This window comes from Pleurodeles waltl, chromosome 4_1 (assembly GCF_031143425.1).
Source record: "Pleurodeles waltl isolate 20211129_DDA chromosome 4_1, aPleWal1.hap1.20221129, whole genome shotgun sequence".
In the NCBI taxonomy this organism is placed as follows: domain Eukaryota; kingdom Metazoa; phylum Chordata; class Amphibia; order Caudata; family Salamandridae; genus Pleurodeles; species Pleurodeles waltl.
Window position 1 is genome coordinate 563939035 of NC_090442.1, and position 17231 is coordinate 563956265.

General features: G+C 43.3%; 1 protein-coding gene across 1 annotated transcript in view; it reads left to right on the plus strand.

Annotated features, from left to right (window-relative positions):
• PPP1R3A (protein phosphatase 1 regulatory subunit 3A) overlaps positions 1-17231 on the plus strand; it is a 400387-nt gene that overhangs the window by 289672 nt on the left and 93484 nt on the right. The window lies entirely within an intron of this gene.

Below are 17231 nucleotides of genomic sequence, written 5' to 3' on the forward strand. Positions count from 1 at the left end.
TCCTTTCCCAACATTGAGATCCAGGGTGCTATCCCGGTTTACCCACCTTGTGCTCCTTCATCCGGATTAAGATTTCCGATTTTAGATGACAGCATCCTTGTGCGCTGAGAGCTTCGCTCCACTAATGGCAGAGTTTGAGTTGATTTGTACTTTAAATTCCACTCCTTCATATCAGACATATCACCCCCTGCATCAGTTATTACACCACTCACATCCACAGGGATTATGCTGATGGCAGTTTGGGTATTGTCCTTCTCCAGTGAATCATGGTCTGCCTGTAAAACCGGCCTAGAGCTAGCTCTTGCTGTCACTAGTTTTTGGACACCTTCCTTACTTGGTTGCTCGCGACTTAATGTAGGTACATCCCCATTATTAGGACTTACTGTTGGTAAAATTAATTTGGGCAACCCAACATTATTCTCCAAAGGGGCTTCTGCCTTGTGAGCTGTACTTGCATGGCTGAGTCCTTGGCAGTCTCATGTGAACCCTACACGGCATGTACAGGTCCTTTTCCTCCCTGTTCTTGCGTGCTTCAGCTCCATTTTTGTCAGCTGGGCCGTGACCTTGTATTTCATCCTGCTTTGAGCACAACTTATTGACTTACAGACTTTTTGTCTGATGTGCCTCTTCTTCTTACTATCTTCCACCTCTAGGTCCTCATGATGGCTTATTCTTTCTTGTTCATCAATTTCTATCTTATGTTCATGTGATAAGCTATTAAAGGAAAAATCTCCCTGTGAGGGGGCCGAGGGCTGCATGGCTTGTGGACCCCCACCTTGATACCTTTTTTAACTTCCTTTTGAATCCCTTCCAAAGTTGCCGGCAGCTGATCTAATCTATCCACCACATCTTTATACGTGCAAATAGTAAGGCCATTTAAATTACTTATTGGTACCCTGATGATCAGGGAGTTCAATTTTGCAAGCTTCTTATCGATCCCCGAAATAAAAACTGACATGGTATTAAGTAGGTACACTTGAATGTCCATTTTATTTGAATCGCGCCTAAGAGCCATGACTGTCGCCTGCCTGGAGTTTTGTATTGCTGCCCACATACTGGTAGGGTCACTCATAGATTTCTGATCCCTATTGCCCTTCTTTTCCTGCCCTACTTTTCCCATTTGATTGGCTTCTCCCCCTCTAGAAATTATCTGTGGGTCCTCTTGGACATCGTACAACTGGTCTAAGGGGTACAGCTCATCTGCTTCATCCATCTTGTACTCTGGAAATGAAAAAAGTTTGGACTGATATCTCCAGAGGATTAAAAATCTTTTTTTATTTGGCTCAATATCCATCATCACAAAGGTGAACCCAACCACCGTCGCTATGTTTTCTCATCCCATGTCTTGGGAACCAGGTTCAGCACTCCAGCTACTTCTTTCCAGCATATTTGTGATAATAATTATTGGTGACCGGGGAGCTAAACTTACTGTTTCATCTTTGCATTCCTTTTTTTTCAGTCATCTCAATTGACTTTGCGCCCTCAATACAACTTGACGCACTTGATGTAGATCTACTTTTATGACTGGGTAGTAGTTGAAAAAAGTCTGTTATCCTAGATGTTCTAGGGTGGTCAGACTGGTCCTTGATTTCTTTGGATTCTGTTGTTATTCCTATTTCTTCCCTGGCTTGAAGCACTGTTGGTATGTCCAAGGCTCTGCTGCACTGCAGGTGATTCACCACATCTGCCCCAGGGTTGTATTCCAGATCTAATTTGCTATTATCTGGGGACGCATCCTCGTGTTTCTTGCCTTTAGGCATTTCTTTTGCTGCCTTCTCTCCTATTGCGGACTCCAGCTTCCTCTTCTTTGCAGCAGGTTTTCTACCCTGTACCTTTCCGGATTTCATTTCAATGATACTATTAATACCCACACAACCAAAGTAAAATAAAACATTTGCTAATATTTATGTAAGGTAGGTGGGATAGTTAAATGGTGGGTGTAAATCTAGGTGAAATTAGATGATTTGTCAAAGTAATGGAAGAGATGAGTTTTCCTTGTCTCAGGAGGGATAATCAAGGAGACCAGGTATTAGGACTTCGACTGATGGTAGGGTTGGGGTCAGGGTCACCTGTTCCAATATTTGTGCTTCATACTACCCCTCTGTGTCCGTATGAAGTGTGGGGGGGTTTACTGAACTTTACATACGGATCTCACTTGGAGTCTTCTTATATGCTTTGAACACTGTATCCACTTGATCCACTTTTAGCAGCCACCTTTGCCTGATTCTTGTCTCTTATGCGCGAGGCACATACTGTAGATATATGGCTAGTGGCGGGTTTCCTTGAGCAGGGCACACAGTGGGCACATGCAAGCTGCATTCAGTATTAGCCAGGCTTCTTCCGTGAGGCCCACTGGGCACACTCTCTGCGGCAGCCGACCACCGTCGCCATACGCATGCCACTCACCATGATTCACGCTTCATGTCCCTCACTTCATACCTTGTGGCTAGTCTTGTGGCTGACCAGTTTGATTATCCTTAGACCTTTGTAGTTTCTTTGTGGCCCACCAGAACCATCAGGGCTTCAAAGCTGAGAGACTTGTGTGGGAGTACACGGGGGTAAATGTTGCAAATGTAAATACACAATACTGGCTCCATCCCAAAGGTTCCCTCAGAGTCTGTACGGCCTGCAGATGGCTCCAAAGCTCGGCTCCAGAGTCATGCAGTTCTCCTAGGTAGTGTAATGGCTTGTTAGCAGTACAGTGATAATGGTTGGAATAATGGTGGCCAGATGTTATGTGTTATGCGTACCATGCTCGCGCTACAATCTGCATGTAAAGTCTCAATTCAACTCTCTCTGCCCCTCATGTTTTGGCAGTTCTGGAAACTTTTTTTATTTTCCCTTTTTTTTCCTTTGAATTGACTTGCCGGGCTTACCAGGCTTTAGTAACTGTGGCCGCAGCTGCTGCCGTAATGGCTAACAGCTTACAATTCACGAGTCATGGGCCAGGGGCCATGGAAGCACTGGTCGCAAACAAAAGGACAGGGCAGCCGTACAGGGTCGAATCACCTTCAGATATGCCGGCTGCTAGTTGCAATGCTCCGCTCCTGTCTTTCCGTCCTTCTGTCCTCCTCCACCACACCACCACACTGCTCCTCCCTCTCCTCTCTATCAGTGCGCATCATCATTCAAGACAGGAAACACTGATTTTACCCCTTCACCAAACATTTCAAGCCCACACGTATTAGTTATTTTCCGTGTGTCTTTAAAATGGCTAAGTGTGAAGTTGCATTTACAGTGTTTTCTAAATGTTTCTTCCCTGTCCTTCACTATAGTGAATGCTGTTCCCACACTTGTCATTAAAGTAACTATATAATTACTGTGTTTTTCCTGAAAAGTATAACAATTGTATTTACTTCTCTTTAGAGATGTGCCCTTAACAATATTACAGTAGCTTTTTTCATAGTTCTCTATTCAGCCCATATTAATGAATGTTCATTTGTAATCACAAGCTGTTGAGATCATATATTGTCTGTAATAATGTCTGATATTCAGATCTATGTGAAAATGAAGAATGGTGCGATAAACAAATACAATATTGGACACAAAAGAAAGAATTCACAATCACAATTCTTTCATTTTACATTTTAAACTGGCACGGTAATGGGCTCAGAATGCAGCATCCCCTGATGAAATGGACTCTGATACCCGTTTTTTCCATTTTACATGTTGGTGACAAAAATAACAGTTATAGCAGAGAATGAAATTGAGATCCCTAAAATTAACCCTAATTCTAACTATAATTCTTACACATACCCTATCTTTTTTTTACTCTTATCCTATCCCTTACCAGAGCTTTAACACTAAGGACTTTGTTACAAGTTTGGCTGAGCAATAGGAGGACACTGCATCCAAAAATATCAAACCCAATTATTCAGAGACACACTTCATAAAACTACAGGTAGAGAGGGTATATATGGAAAGTAGAGGCACAGTTAGGCCCCGCCCACCCCTCCTGCACTACTCTCAACCTTACATATCTCTCACCTAACCACATTTCAGTGGCGTACCCCTTTGATACTACCCCCACATGCAGCAATGATCAAGATCCTATATAGTACATGCTTTGAGAAGTTGGTATGTGGTATAGTAAAATGGCACGTTAATGGACCCAGAATGCAGCATCCCCTGATGAAATGAACCCTGATAGACCATGTTCATATGTTTTTTCACATTTCAGGATAAATTAATTACCTTTAATGCCCATTTGTTTTGTGGGGATATAGGAAAACCATTATTGATACCTTAAATGTGACCTTATTTGTAATTCTGGATCCAAGGCGAGTCTCACCTCTACCCCTTTTTAAGTAATGCCCCAATGTAACATTTTTTAAATAATTTTAAAAAGTGTTTCAATGTTTTTCATTTTTTATTACTACTTTAAAAATAATTGGATTCACCATGATGGTGTTTCTTTATTATTATTCCTGATGATGCATTGGTATACGTTCACAAATTAAAATGTAAAAATATAGTTATAGTTTTTTTTATAGATTTTATAATCCTAGAACGGGCAAAATCAACACAATAATTATGTAGTCATGGCAGTAAATTGGCATTAGGAGACTTAAAGAAATTGGTACTGGCTAGTGGAAAAAAGACAACCTAGGAGTTGTTACAATGCAGAGAAATCCCTGAATAACAGGAACAAATGATAATTGTTAAAGAAAATTTAACATGCGACAATACACATGGTGCCTATTTCTACTGGAACATAGGGTCTCTTTCAAAAAATAAAAACATTGATTATTGCTTTATTTACAAAACACTTATAAAAAAATATTGCTCTGAATGTGTTTGAACATTTCACAAAATTGTTCAAAGAAAAATATTTAATTTTTTTGCCATTGATAATGGACCAAAACTTTCAGACCTGCACAAAAATAAATGACTCCTTCAAAATATGTAAAACCTAAAAAATTAATGACCCTGGAAATCAACCTAAAATACACTAAATATTTTGGTTACAGACTTAAATTTTCACATCTTATTTGCCTTATGGTCTATTTGCAATATATCACAATCAAATTGTAGGTACCCACAGTACCCTATTTTCTATAACGCAATGAAGTGAGGAATGTGAGGAATATCTCACACTTTGTTATTATTTCCACTAGTACCAACACACTTTAAATCAAGTTATGTGCTTACCAGCAACAACTTAACTGTGAAAAAAAATGAAAAAAGGGTAATACAAATTTTAAAATCCAAGGTAAAAGTTTCAGCTTGAGATTGTCATTTGGGATGAAAATCAGGGTCTCCCCAATATTTAATAGGAGAAATGCCTCCTCAGAGGGTGATGCTATTTCTGGATGGCGATTGTGAGCAAGAGTAAAATTTCAGTTCTTTGTGAAATTAGTTGTAGATGAGTCTATGGCATTCAGTGCTGGATTTCCAAATGGTCATGTGCACAACTTGTAATGTCTTTTTCAAGTAATGCATTGTAAAGTTGAGTGTTATTGGCATAGTGTTTTGTTGCAAAAAGCCTTCCGATCAAATACTGACCCTATGAGCTCCACTTTAAAAGGCTTGCTGCAAAGGTGGAGAACATTGGAAGTTTCTTTGTCTATGAGTCTTGTGCACACCTTGAAGCTTTACACAAGCATGTCTTGGAAAGAGGATCTCTTGGAGGATTAGAAAACTGTATCCTTTATCAAATATACATAGTATATCACAATTAGTTCTCTGGGTATGGTTGAAACTCTACAATCCTGCCTGACTGATAACTCCTGCAATTTATTGTTTCACTTGTATCACAGTAATTTTGGTTGTCCTGGCCGAATTTAAAAATGCATTTTGTAGTAAGTAAAGTAGTACTACAGTAGTATTTTGTTGTGGCTTTACATTTGTTAAAGAGCTTTCCATTTGAAAGTAAGCAGTGCATGCTAGGGATGTTCACAGTCTCCAGTTCAGAGAGTTTCATGCGGGTCAGTTGGAGACTGGGAGCTGCACTGAAAGACAGACATTGTTGGTTGTGCTGAATTTCACATAAATGGTTTTGAAAATACTACAGGCTGTGGATCGTATGTGATTTAGATATTGGCGGCGGTATATTTGTTACCATTGTGATGGAGTAACTCGTCCAATAATATCTAAATCAGGCCCTCAGTTTCCTAACACTGGTGATGGGTGACCCTTAATTGGAGGCAAACCTACAACACCTATTCCCCTGAGAACCCATGCATGACTGGAGTTCTGTCTTCCAGGGCAATTCCTAAAGAAGTCACTACAGAACAAAAAAGAATTACTGAGTGTGTTTGCGCCAGACTTTTTTGGTACTGTTTAAGGTACTGTTTGTCACCTTGAGTGTGTTTGTGGGCACTTGGCATCTCAAGCGAACAATCCCGCCTTGCCAGATGGCTAGAGGTAGCAGCTTTGTGATATCAGTGGCAGGAGGCAGCTCAAGTGCTTTCCAGCCAGCTCATGCAGACAGAGTTCAATATAGTTGCCTCTGTGCAATTTCGACAATAAGCCACCACTCTCATCATGATGCATTATGTATTATGTCATTGCACATGACGTGCAGCTGCCAGTTTGTTTTGGGACATTGTGCATCGACTGAGGCAGCGCCCACCGCATTGCAATTCATTGCACATGGGCGAACAGCACAGAAAGTAAATTGGCTGTAATTTTACCTTGGAACAATGTGCACTTACTGAACAGTGTGCACTTTGTATAAAAAAAATCAGTTTCATTGTTCATGTGTAGGAAATAGAGTGGAAACAGAGGATTTTGGCATTTAAAACAAAAACACACACAATGACAGTGTTTACAGGGACAATGTTCAGCAGCAACAGAACTACATTGATAACGTATAAAGGTAAAATATTTTACTGCTATATTTTTATAGCCATGCCCGTCAGCAATATGTTTCATCCCTAAATTTTTCTGTCTGGGAAAGAAGAGCCCATGCTTCCATGGAAACGATGGATGGAACTCTTTGACTCTTATCTGGTGACCATTGGAGGGGAGAAGTTTTCCATAGTCAGGAAGCAAGCTATTTTATTCCATAACGTGGTAATAGAAGGTCACAATATTTATGAGAGGATTGGCAAACTACCAATTGGCAATGGAAAAGGAGAGGCCTCTGATAACTTTTGAAATGTCTCTGAAAATGTTGGAAAAGTATTTTGGACCATGGATAAACATTGTGTTAAAAAGACACAGATCCTTCACTAGAGAACAGGAACCTAACGAGAAAGTAGGCAACTACATTGCTTCACTTAAGACTTTAGTTCAAACCTGTGAATTTGGAGAAATAACAGACTCTCCGATAAGGCATCAGTGGGTAACATGCACCAAGAGTAGCAGGGCGCAAAAAAAATTACTTTCAAGGAATCCCTTGCTCAAGGAGGCCATTGTGGGAGGAGTTGGGAGAAGGAGATGAGGAATGATATTGCAGCACATGACAGTATTCCTATGCAGAAGAAACAACAACTAAGGCCATCATTATGACCATGGCAGTTGGGGTTAATATGGAGGTAGTACCCCAATAGGCAGACGTACGTACCGCCATATTATGAGATTTGCGGATTGACTTCAGCCAACCTGCCACTTCTCCACTCATACCGCCATGGCGCTATGAGCCGTCAGGCTGGAGATGTCTATCGCCAGCCCGGCAGCCGATATAGTTCCTCCCATGGCATTATGAGCAGGCCTACCGCCATGGTTTTACTCCACGATAACCATGGCAGTAGGCCCTACTGGTGACAGGGAATTCCTTCCCTGTCACTGGTAGGTGGCTCCTCCTCCCCCCTAACACCCACCTGACATCCCCCAGACCCCTCTGGTCAAAATACGGCTGGCGGTGTTCTACTTGTGTGGCGGTGCAGGTGGTAGCAGAGCCAGCTTACCACTGTCTGCCGGAATGAGCACTGCCAGATTTCCGCCCTTATTGTGGCAGAGGTCAGGCAGTGCTCATAATCTGGCAAATGGATGGTAGCTGCTGTGGCGGTATGTTACCGCCCATCATGCCAGCAGTAGGTGGTATTTACTGCTAATGTCATAATGACCACCTAAAACTTCTCCTGGCACTCAGATGAAGTTTAAGACTATCTGACATTTAGAAACGTAAGTGTCACATATGCTGAAGTTTTGGACAAAATCCGGTATACCATGAAGTTATGTTAAGAATTCAACTTGCTTAAGTGTGGTATCATAGGGGCTATGCTCAAGTTTGTAAATCAACCAACAGAGTATGAGCTATGGAAAATGTGACAGAGGGTCTGTGGACTGTTGGCCTGAATGTGAAAAACTGCAGTAATGATGTGGAAGCAGGTGTGGTGGTCATGCCTGACTATGAGATTAATATTGGAGAAAACAAATGTGTTTTTGGTGGACTTTGGGACCCTTTTCCCATGTTTGGGAATCAGATGTGGGATGACATATTTGCCAATAAGGTAGTGAAACAACTTCCTCCTGACACCAATCCTGTTAATGTTTGGGACAGTCACTTCGATGTGTTGGGATGTGTTATCAAGAGAATTGGATTCAAGGACAGAGAGACTATTGGAAAAATCTATGTGGTGAAAATCGGCGACTACATCCTGGGTTGGAGGCATCAAAGACATATGGGCACAATTCTGAATTCCAGTGCTTTTATGAGGGGTTCCCTGAGGGATTAAAAGATGATTTGGGACTACTTAATATTATTGAACACCGCATTGTGCTTAAGAAAGGTGCAACACCTTGAATTCACAAGGTACATAAGGTTCCCAACATGATGCTTGAGTCACTAAAGAAGATGTTGGACAGGTTACTGGGTATGAAGTTTATTGAAGAGATGGAGTCTTTTGAGGGGTTGGTGATAATAGTGTTAGCACCCAAGGATGGAGAAGATCCATGTGTGGACCTACATGGGTGGTCTGCCAGCAGCTTCATAACATTTCTGAAACCATTACCCTGTTGGAGGGCACAAAGCTTTTCAGTGTCTTAGACCTCTTGTGAGCATACCACCAGTTACACCAAGATTTGAGATAATTGACCTCTTTTGTAAAACCACTGGGAGCATATTGATTTGTGAGGATGCCTTTTGTGCTAGCCTTGGCTGTGGCCTGTTTTCAGTGGATCATGAAAATGGTTATTGGAGAAATATCTAACTTCCTGTTTTCCCAGGATGGCATCCAGATTTATGGCATGATGTAGGCAAACATGATGGCACGTTGAGGAAGGTTTTGAGGGAAGCTAACAGTCAAAGGCCTAACAGTGAAGAAACAGAAGTACAAAATAGGAGTAATATCAGCAACCTATTTTGGTCATGTCATCTCGGATGAGGGCATCCAACCTAAATTGGAGTTGGCAGAGAGCATAGTGGGTACTGTCACACCAGATGACATGGAACAAGTAAGGTCATTTCTTGGACTCACAGAGTTTTAATTAATGGCCCATATTTATGGTGTTTTGCCATAGAGCAGCGCAGCGAGTCACCTTGCTGTGCTGCCTTACGTCAAACGGAAAGGGCAGGACTGTGCCATATCTATGGCATGCAGTGCATTCCTGTCCTTTCCCACTATGCTGGTGCGATTTTGGCACCCTAGTGACAATGCAGGAACCCTTGCTCCATGGTGCAAGGGTGTCTGCATTGTAGGCAGGAATGTTTAGTTTTGACCTTCCTGAACAAAAACTGAACAGTACACATGAAAAGAGAAAGAAATTAACAGAAACAAAGATATTTCTCCTTGTTGCGGCTCCTCTGTGGAGGCGTAATGGTTTGGGGCATCCGTAGGTTTACAGGGTCTTGTAAATCTGAGGATGCATCAGAATCCATGGGTGTTGCATGGGAACACCCAGTGCAATGCTTATGGAATGCCTTCTTGGGGTACAGTACGGCAAAACCGCGACTTGCATTGCCTTGCCTGACTTCATATCTATGAGACCATTCAAAGCCACACATAGTGGCTTTGTGTGGCCTCATATAAATGATGTAAATGTATGCACCACTGTTGCATCATAAAAAGTGATTCAACAGTGGTGCAAGGAGTTCGAAAATATAAAAAGGATTTTCAAATTTTGTGGAGCCTGTCAGAATGTTGTTCAAGAAGGGAGCTCCGTTTGCATTTCCAAATGAGTGTGATATAGTGTTCAAGGCAGTGAAGGGGGAAATCAGCAAAATGCCTACCTTGAGTGATTTTGGCACAAAAAGGAAGACTACCCTAACCACGGACACAAGCCTCAAGGGGTTAAGTGCTGTACTTAGGTGTTGTATGGCAAGGAGAAGGTAATTGCTTTCGCTTCAAGGGTTCTTAAAAAGGCAAAGGTGAATATTTTTACATTGAAAGGGCAGCCCTAGCCATAGTTTATGCCATACAACACTTTAGGTTTTACTTTTGGGGTACTCCCTTCTTAGTACGTACAGATCACTGCCCCCTGGTTCAAATTTGCTCCTGCAATCACAGTGAGAGACTTACTCCTAGACTTAGGTTTTGGAGTAAAGAGTTTGGAGAATTTATTTTCACGGACATTATCTTCCTGGAGTAGTGAATAAGACAGCAGGTTGCTTATCACATCTACCGGTGGAAGGCAAATGTGATGAAGTCAATAATGACTTGAGTTGTGTGAGCTGAATGAAAGGGAGGAGTGGAAGATGAGTGAGGAGGAGGATGAATGGATTCCAGTAATCAAAACCTGTGTAGTGAAGGAATGGCCTGATTACAAGGCATTGGATGTGGAATTAAAACTATTTGGTTTGTAAGGAAAAAACTCACCTTGTGCCAGGATGGTCTTATGAGGGGGAAAGTTATTCCTTCTAAGAACATAAAATCCAAGGTTATTACCTTGGGTCATGAGGGACATCCTCGTAGGAGTCTCATAAAGGCCTGGGTAAGAGAAAGGTACTGGTGGCTGGGCATGGATTGAGAGGATGAGAGTGTGGTCAAAGAATGTTTTTTTGGGTGCCTCTAATGATAAAACTGGAGTCACCAACTCGGTTCCTTTGTCACCTGTAGGGGTAATTGATAAACCTGGACAAAGATGGGCTTAGATATTATGGGCCCATTTGAGTTGTTTGCATTTACTGAAAGATTTGTATTTTTTTGGTGGACCACACTTCGAAGTGGAAGTTGACAAAGTGTGTAAGTCCAATATGTACTAGGACAGTATTGGATATTCTCAAAGATTGATTTATGAGAGAAAGGGTGCCGAAGTATCTGGTCACAGATAAAGGTGTATTGTTTCCCTCACAGGAGATGCAAGAATCTTAGAATGATTTTGGTATAACTCACCAAAAGACTGCTTTCTATGCACCACAGGCCAAGGGTCTTGTAGAACGCATGAACAGAGTGGTGAAGGTCTTTGTGCAAAGGGCTATAGAGACCAGGGTTCCTCTCAAGGGGGCACTTATAGAAATGTGGTGGGTGCATTTCACTACTCCTAACTGTGTAATGATAAGATCCCATTTTGATTCATTACAAGGTAGGGTAGCTGTTTCTAAGTCGAAGCCAGGATGGTTGCGACTCAAGAGGACCATTGGGTTGGACAAGGATAAAATGGGGAACAAGTATAAGAGTTGCCAACAAAAGTACAATTGAGGTACGATTATAAGAATTTGGTCAAAAACAAGAAGTGGAATCTAGTTTTAGTAAGAAAACCATGTTGGGAGAGGAAGGGTGTGACTGAGTTTATGGGCCCCTTCAATATTACATTCATCAAGACAAATGATGGTTCATACAGGTTGTACATAGAGAATGTCCATGTTGGTGAAGTATTCTGGTAGCAAGAACAGTTTGAAAGCTGAGAATGGTACTGCCCTGCCGTAAGCACATTTATGCAGTGATGAGGTGCACTCACGGGATAGCTCTTCCAGGAGGGGTACTACTGGGAACTTTCTTCAGGAAAGACCAACCACGGGATCCAGGAGGATACCTACTTGGTTTGAAGATTATGTTATTAGTTAATGGATTACTTCACCAGAACTTTGCGGTTTGGTGGTGTAACATGATTTCCTTATTGTTTTCTTATGCCTAATATCAATATTACTATATGTTCTTTTATATACTGTTAGATTTCATCATTTAACTCTTGCGTGTTTTTTGGGTTCCTATATCCTCCACATTTTGACCATGGCTAAAGCACCACAGTTCGACCGCCAGCACTGGCAAGTTGCCACTGGTAGACAGCCTGTTGGTGCCGACGGTCTTAATCCACCAGGGCAGTGCTGTAAGCAGCGCTGCACTGGTGATTACGACCCCCGTGTCCGCCTTGCAATGGCTGGCAAAGATGGGGTGCCGGGGGCCCATGGACAGCCCCGTCGCTTTTTTCACTGCCTGTCACACCCGATGCACTGCAACATTGCCGACGCTGAAACTCCTAATAGTACCAGCAGGCAGAAAACCAGTCTGGCAGTCTTCCGTCCTAAAGAGTTTGGCAGGTAGCAGACTCTTAATGAAGCCCTCAGTGTTGTAAGATATTAATCACATCTTTCAAAATGCAATTCACAAACTTGTCGTTTGAGACCGCTGCCTCTCCTTTCTTTTCTGTTGGAATTTCTACCACATGTTCAAAGATTTCTGTAGTCATTTTTGGTTGGGGAAAGGGTGGTTGGCTGGAGAATGGGGAACTATTAAATGGGAGAAGTTTAGGGACATTTAAGGGTGGTTGGGAAGGGGCATGCTAAAACAAGACACCCACCCACAAAAGAGTAATACGATTGCATATCACAGAATACACATCTAAGTTTCTGTAGCTTTGAAGTTGTTAAACCAGGTGTAAATCTATACCAGCCCAACTTTGCGGTAGGTCAAGCACTACACGTAGCCAAGCACTGATACAGCATCACACTCCCATAGAAATCAACGGAGGAGGGAATTAAAACACTATGTTGACATATTTATCCATTCCCCTCGCTTCTCTTTTTTCTAGTAATATTACATGTAACTTAAATAATATACATACAAACTTTAAACTTTTTAAAATATGTTACAGTTTTCTAAATTTACTTAATATTTAACTTTCAACCATGTTTACTAGATATGAAATACAAGCAAAAATGTTAATGAGAGTATGTTTTAAAATTATTGTTTACAACTTAATATTTATAAATTGAACCTATATATATATATATATATATATATATATATATGTATATATATATATATATATATATATATATATAGGTTAACTTTTGATATTTTAAATCAATTTACTTTTTACTTTTAGATTATATATTAAAGATTTTTTATAAATACTTTATTACATTTCCCTATACTTTCTAATAGTGAGATGGTCATCACAGTGTCAGATGTCTCTGCCTCCATGATGAACATGTCTTCCAAATAGTCATAATGTAAAATACATTCCTAAAATTGCTTATAGTAGCTTTACAGTGATAATTGCAATCATAGAAGGCTCCAACCCCTAATTTTAGGGGGTTGACGTCCACCCCATGTGAATCCCCACTCCGTAATGGTGAATAACAAACAAGTAGAGTGTTTTACCTTGATTCAGTAATACATATACACTTGAATAAACATACACATGTATATTTACCATTGTGCATTGGCCCATAGTGTAGTGGCTTTCAAGGCTACTTACAGTAGCAATGGCTTAGATAAAAGTGCATTACTCAGACTAGTGGGTTTCTGATGAGGCTGGCACCAATATTTTGTTTTGATAAACTGGACGTAGTGTTTTTTGTGCATTGATCGCCCCACATATGAGAGTATGTGTTTAAAAGCTAGGGGAGCAGATAAAAATGTTGAACGTATTTTGGGTGTGCTACCAGTACATCACAGTTTTTATATTGTGAGTTGTTACATCATACCTAAGGTACTTATGTGGGGGGTCATTACGAGTGTGGTGGTCTGTAGACTGCCACACTCGCGGTGGTGGTTTGAACCACCGCCAATGTGCCTGTCCGACTGTCACATTACAACCCTGGCGGTCGGACTGCCAGGGAACTAACAGCTCCGCCAACATCTTGGATCCCGGTGGTCTGGAGGTGGTGGAGTTTCTAATCCACAAGGGCAGCACTGCAGGTACAGCTGCCCTGGGGATTACGACCTCATTCTCTAGGCTGAGGTTTCGACCCACCAGCCTATCTGGAAACTCTTAATTGGGCCTAAGGGCAGGTAGGTTGTGGCAGCAACCTACCCATCACAAGTTTGGCCCACGGTCCAAACCATCCACCGAACTTGTAATGACCCCTGTAGTCTTTACACAGCAGGTATTTTTTCAGTATTTTACTTCACCTGCCATTTTATCATATAAATTGTTTTAACAGTATTTGATTAACCTCTTAACAGCTGAGGCTTTTCCACCCCAGTCCTGAGACCTTTTTTGCGATGTGGGGTACTTGATGCTTACGCCTTCATAACTTTTTTCAAAATAAGATAGTAATGGCAAATTTGCATCTTTTTTTCCCCAACATCATGAAGCTTCTAGGAGTACCCATGGTTTGTGGGTTTGCTTGAGGACTGAGAAAATAGCCAAAATATACCTACATGTTGGGTTATTTTTCAGAAAAATTAGAAGCTAGTGTTCAGTAAAAGAGTGCCTGTTTTTTTTCCTCACAATGGCATTGATTAAATATTGGCTGTTGGACTTTTTTGCTTATGCAGGGTCACCCCCAATCTTTGTGCCTCCTGCCTCCTGTTTTTCTGAGCTGTTGCTTTTGGCTTTTGAACTCGGAGCACTTTACCACTGCTAACCAGTGCTAAAGTGCATATGCTCTCTGTGTAAAATTGTATGTAATTGGTTTATCCATGATTGGCATATTTGATTTACTAGTAAGTCCCTAGTAAAGTGCACTAAAGGTGCCAGGGCCTTAAAATCCAATGCTACTAGTGGGCCTGCAGCACTGGTTGTGCCACCCACATAAGTAGCTCTGTAATCATGTCTCAGACCTGCCATTGTAGTGTCTGTGTGTGCAGTTTTAACTGTAAATTCGACTTGGCAAGTGTACCCACTTGCCAGGCCTAAACCTTCCCTTTTCTTACATGTAAGGCACCCCTAAGGGAGGCCCTAGGTAGCCCCAAGGGCAGGGTGCAGTGTATGGTTAAGGTAGGACATATAGGGGGTCATTCTGACCTTGGCGGTCCATGACCGCCATGGCGGAGGGCGGCGGAAGCACAGCCAACAGGCTGGCGGTGCTTCCTGAGCGATTCTGACCGCGGCGTTAAAAACGCGGTCAGAAAAGGGGAGCCGGCGGTTTCCCGCCGGTTTCCCGCTGGCCCAGGGAATCCGCCATGGCGGCGCTGCTTGCAGCACCGCCATGGGGATTCCGAGCGCCTTCCCGCCAGCCTGTTTCTGGCGGTATCCACCGCCGGGACCAGGATGGCGGGAACGGCTGCCGTGGGGCCCCGCGGGGCCCCTGCACTGCCCATGCCACTGGCATGGGCAGTGCAGGGGCCCCCTAACAGGGCCCCACAAAGATTTTCACTGTCTGCTGTGCAGACAGTGAAAATCGCGACGGGTGCCACTGCACCCGTCGCACCCCTTCAACTCCGCCGGCTCCATTCCGAGCCGGCTTCATTGTTGAAGGGGCTGTCCCGCTGGGCCGGCCGGCGGTCTTCTGCCGGTCGCCCGCCGGCCCAGCGAGAAAGCCGGAATGGCCGCTGCGGTCTTTTGACTGCGGAGCGGTCTTTCGGCGGGAACCGCTTGGCGGGCGGTGACCGCCGACCGCCGCGGTCAGAATGACCGCCACAGTAATATGTTTTATATGTCCTGACAGTGAAATATTGCTAAATTAGTTTTTCACTGTTGCAAAGCCTGTCCCTCTCATAGGTTAACATGGGGCTCCCTTTAAATCTGATTAAAGTGTAGATTCCCTTTGGGACCGGATGGACATTTGGAGTTTGGGGTCTCTGAGCTCACAATTTAATAATACATCTTTTAGTAAAGTTGATTTTAAGAATGTGTGTTTGAAAATGCCACTTTTAGAAAGTGGGCATTTTTTCGTGCTTATACCATCTCTGTGACTCTGCCTGTTTGTGGATTCCCTGTCTGGGTCAGTTTGACAGTTGCGCTGGTTGCACCTCACACTAGACAGTGACACAAAGGGAGCTGGGGTGTAGCCTGCATATCCTGATGAGCCATCTGTGCTAGGAGGGAGGGGAGGAGTGGTCACTCACACCTGAAAGGAATGTGCCTGCCCTCACACAATGCAGCCTCCAACCCCCTGGTGAGTGTCCCTGCACAGAGCGCCGTGCAGGCAAAAGATTGACGCAAATACGATCTGCGGCAGAAAAAATGACGCGCCGCCTGCTCCGCAGCTGAGAAACGACGCTCGCAGGAAACGCGACCGAACAATTGATTCACGGAGCAGGAGAAACGATTCGCAGCGTCGCTGACTGAGGCTGGCAGATCACAACCTGCGCTGCAGGATTTTCGGATTATCGTGGGGCTGGATTTTTGACTCAAGAACCGCTGTGCGGAGTTATTTTTGATGCACACCCACCTGTGTGGCGTTATTTTTGACGCACACTAGGTACATTTTCACTCTAGCAGCGCTAGTGTGTTTTTAAAACTACTTAAAGACTCTTTTTGATTTTTAATTGATAACTTGACTTGTGTATGGTGGAGTTTTGTCGTTTTGTTCTTGTTTTGTTTAGATAAATATTTCCTATTTTTCTAAACCTGTGTTATGTCATTTGGAAGTGTTTTTATTAAGTTACTTTGGGCGTCATTACGACCTCGGCGGTCTTTTCAAAAGACCGCCGAGGCCGCGGGAGACAGAATACCGCCATTGCCGGCGGTATTTCTGTCTCCCTATTATGACATTTCCGCTGGCCCAGCGGAAATGTCACATCAACATTGCTGCCGGCTCGTAATCGAGCCGGCGGCAATGCTGATGTGCAGCGGGTGTAGTAGCACCCGTTGCGTATTTCACTGCCCGAAATTCGGGCAGTGAAATGCGCGACGGGGCTATGCCTGGGGGCCCCTGCACTGCCCATGCCAAGTGCATCGACAGTGCAGGGGCCCCCAGGGGCACCCCAAGTCCCATTACCGCCAGCCTTTCCATGGCGGTGTGTACTGCCATGGACAGACCGGCGGTCGGGGAGTCATAATCCCCAGGGCAGCGGTGCTTGCACCGCTGCCCTGGGGATTATGACCGCCAGGCGGAATCCTGGCGGGAAAGTGGAGGGGCCAGTGGTATGGCCGTGGCAATTCCGCCACGGTCATAATTGCTGGCGGAACACCTCCGGCCGCCAGGGTCGTAATGACCCCCTTTGTGTGTTGGTACAAATACTTTACACCTAGCACTCTGAAGTTAAGCCTACTGCTCTGCCAAGCTACCA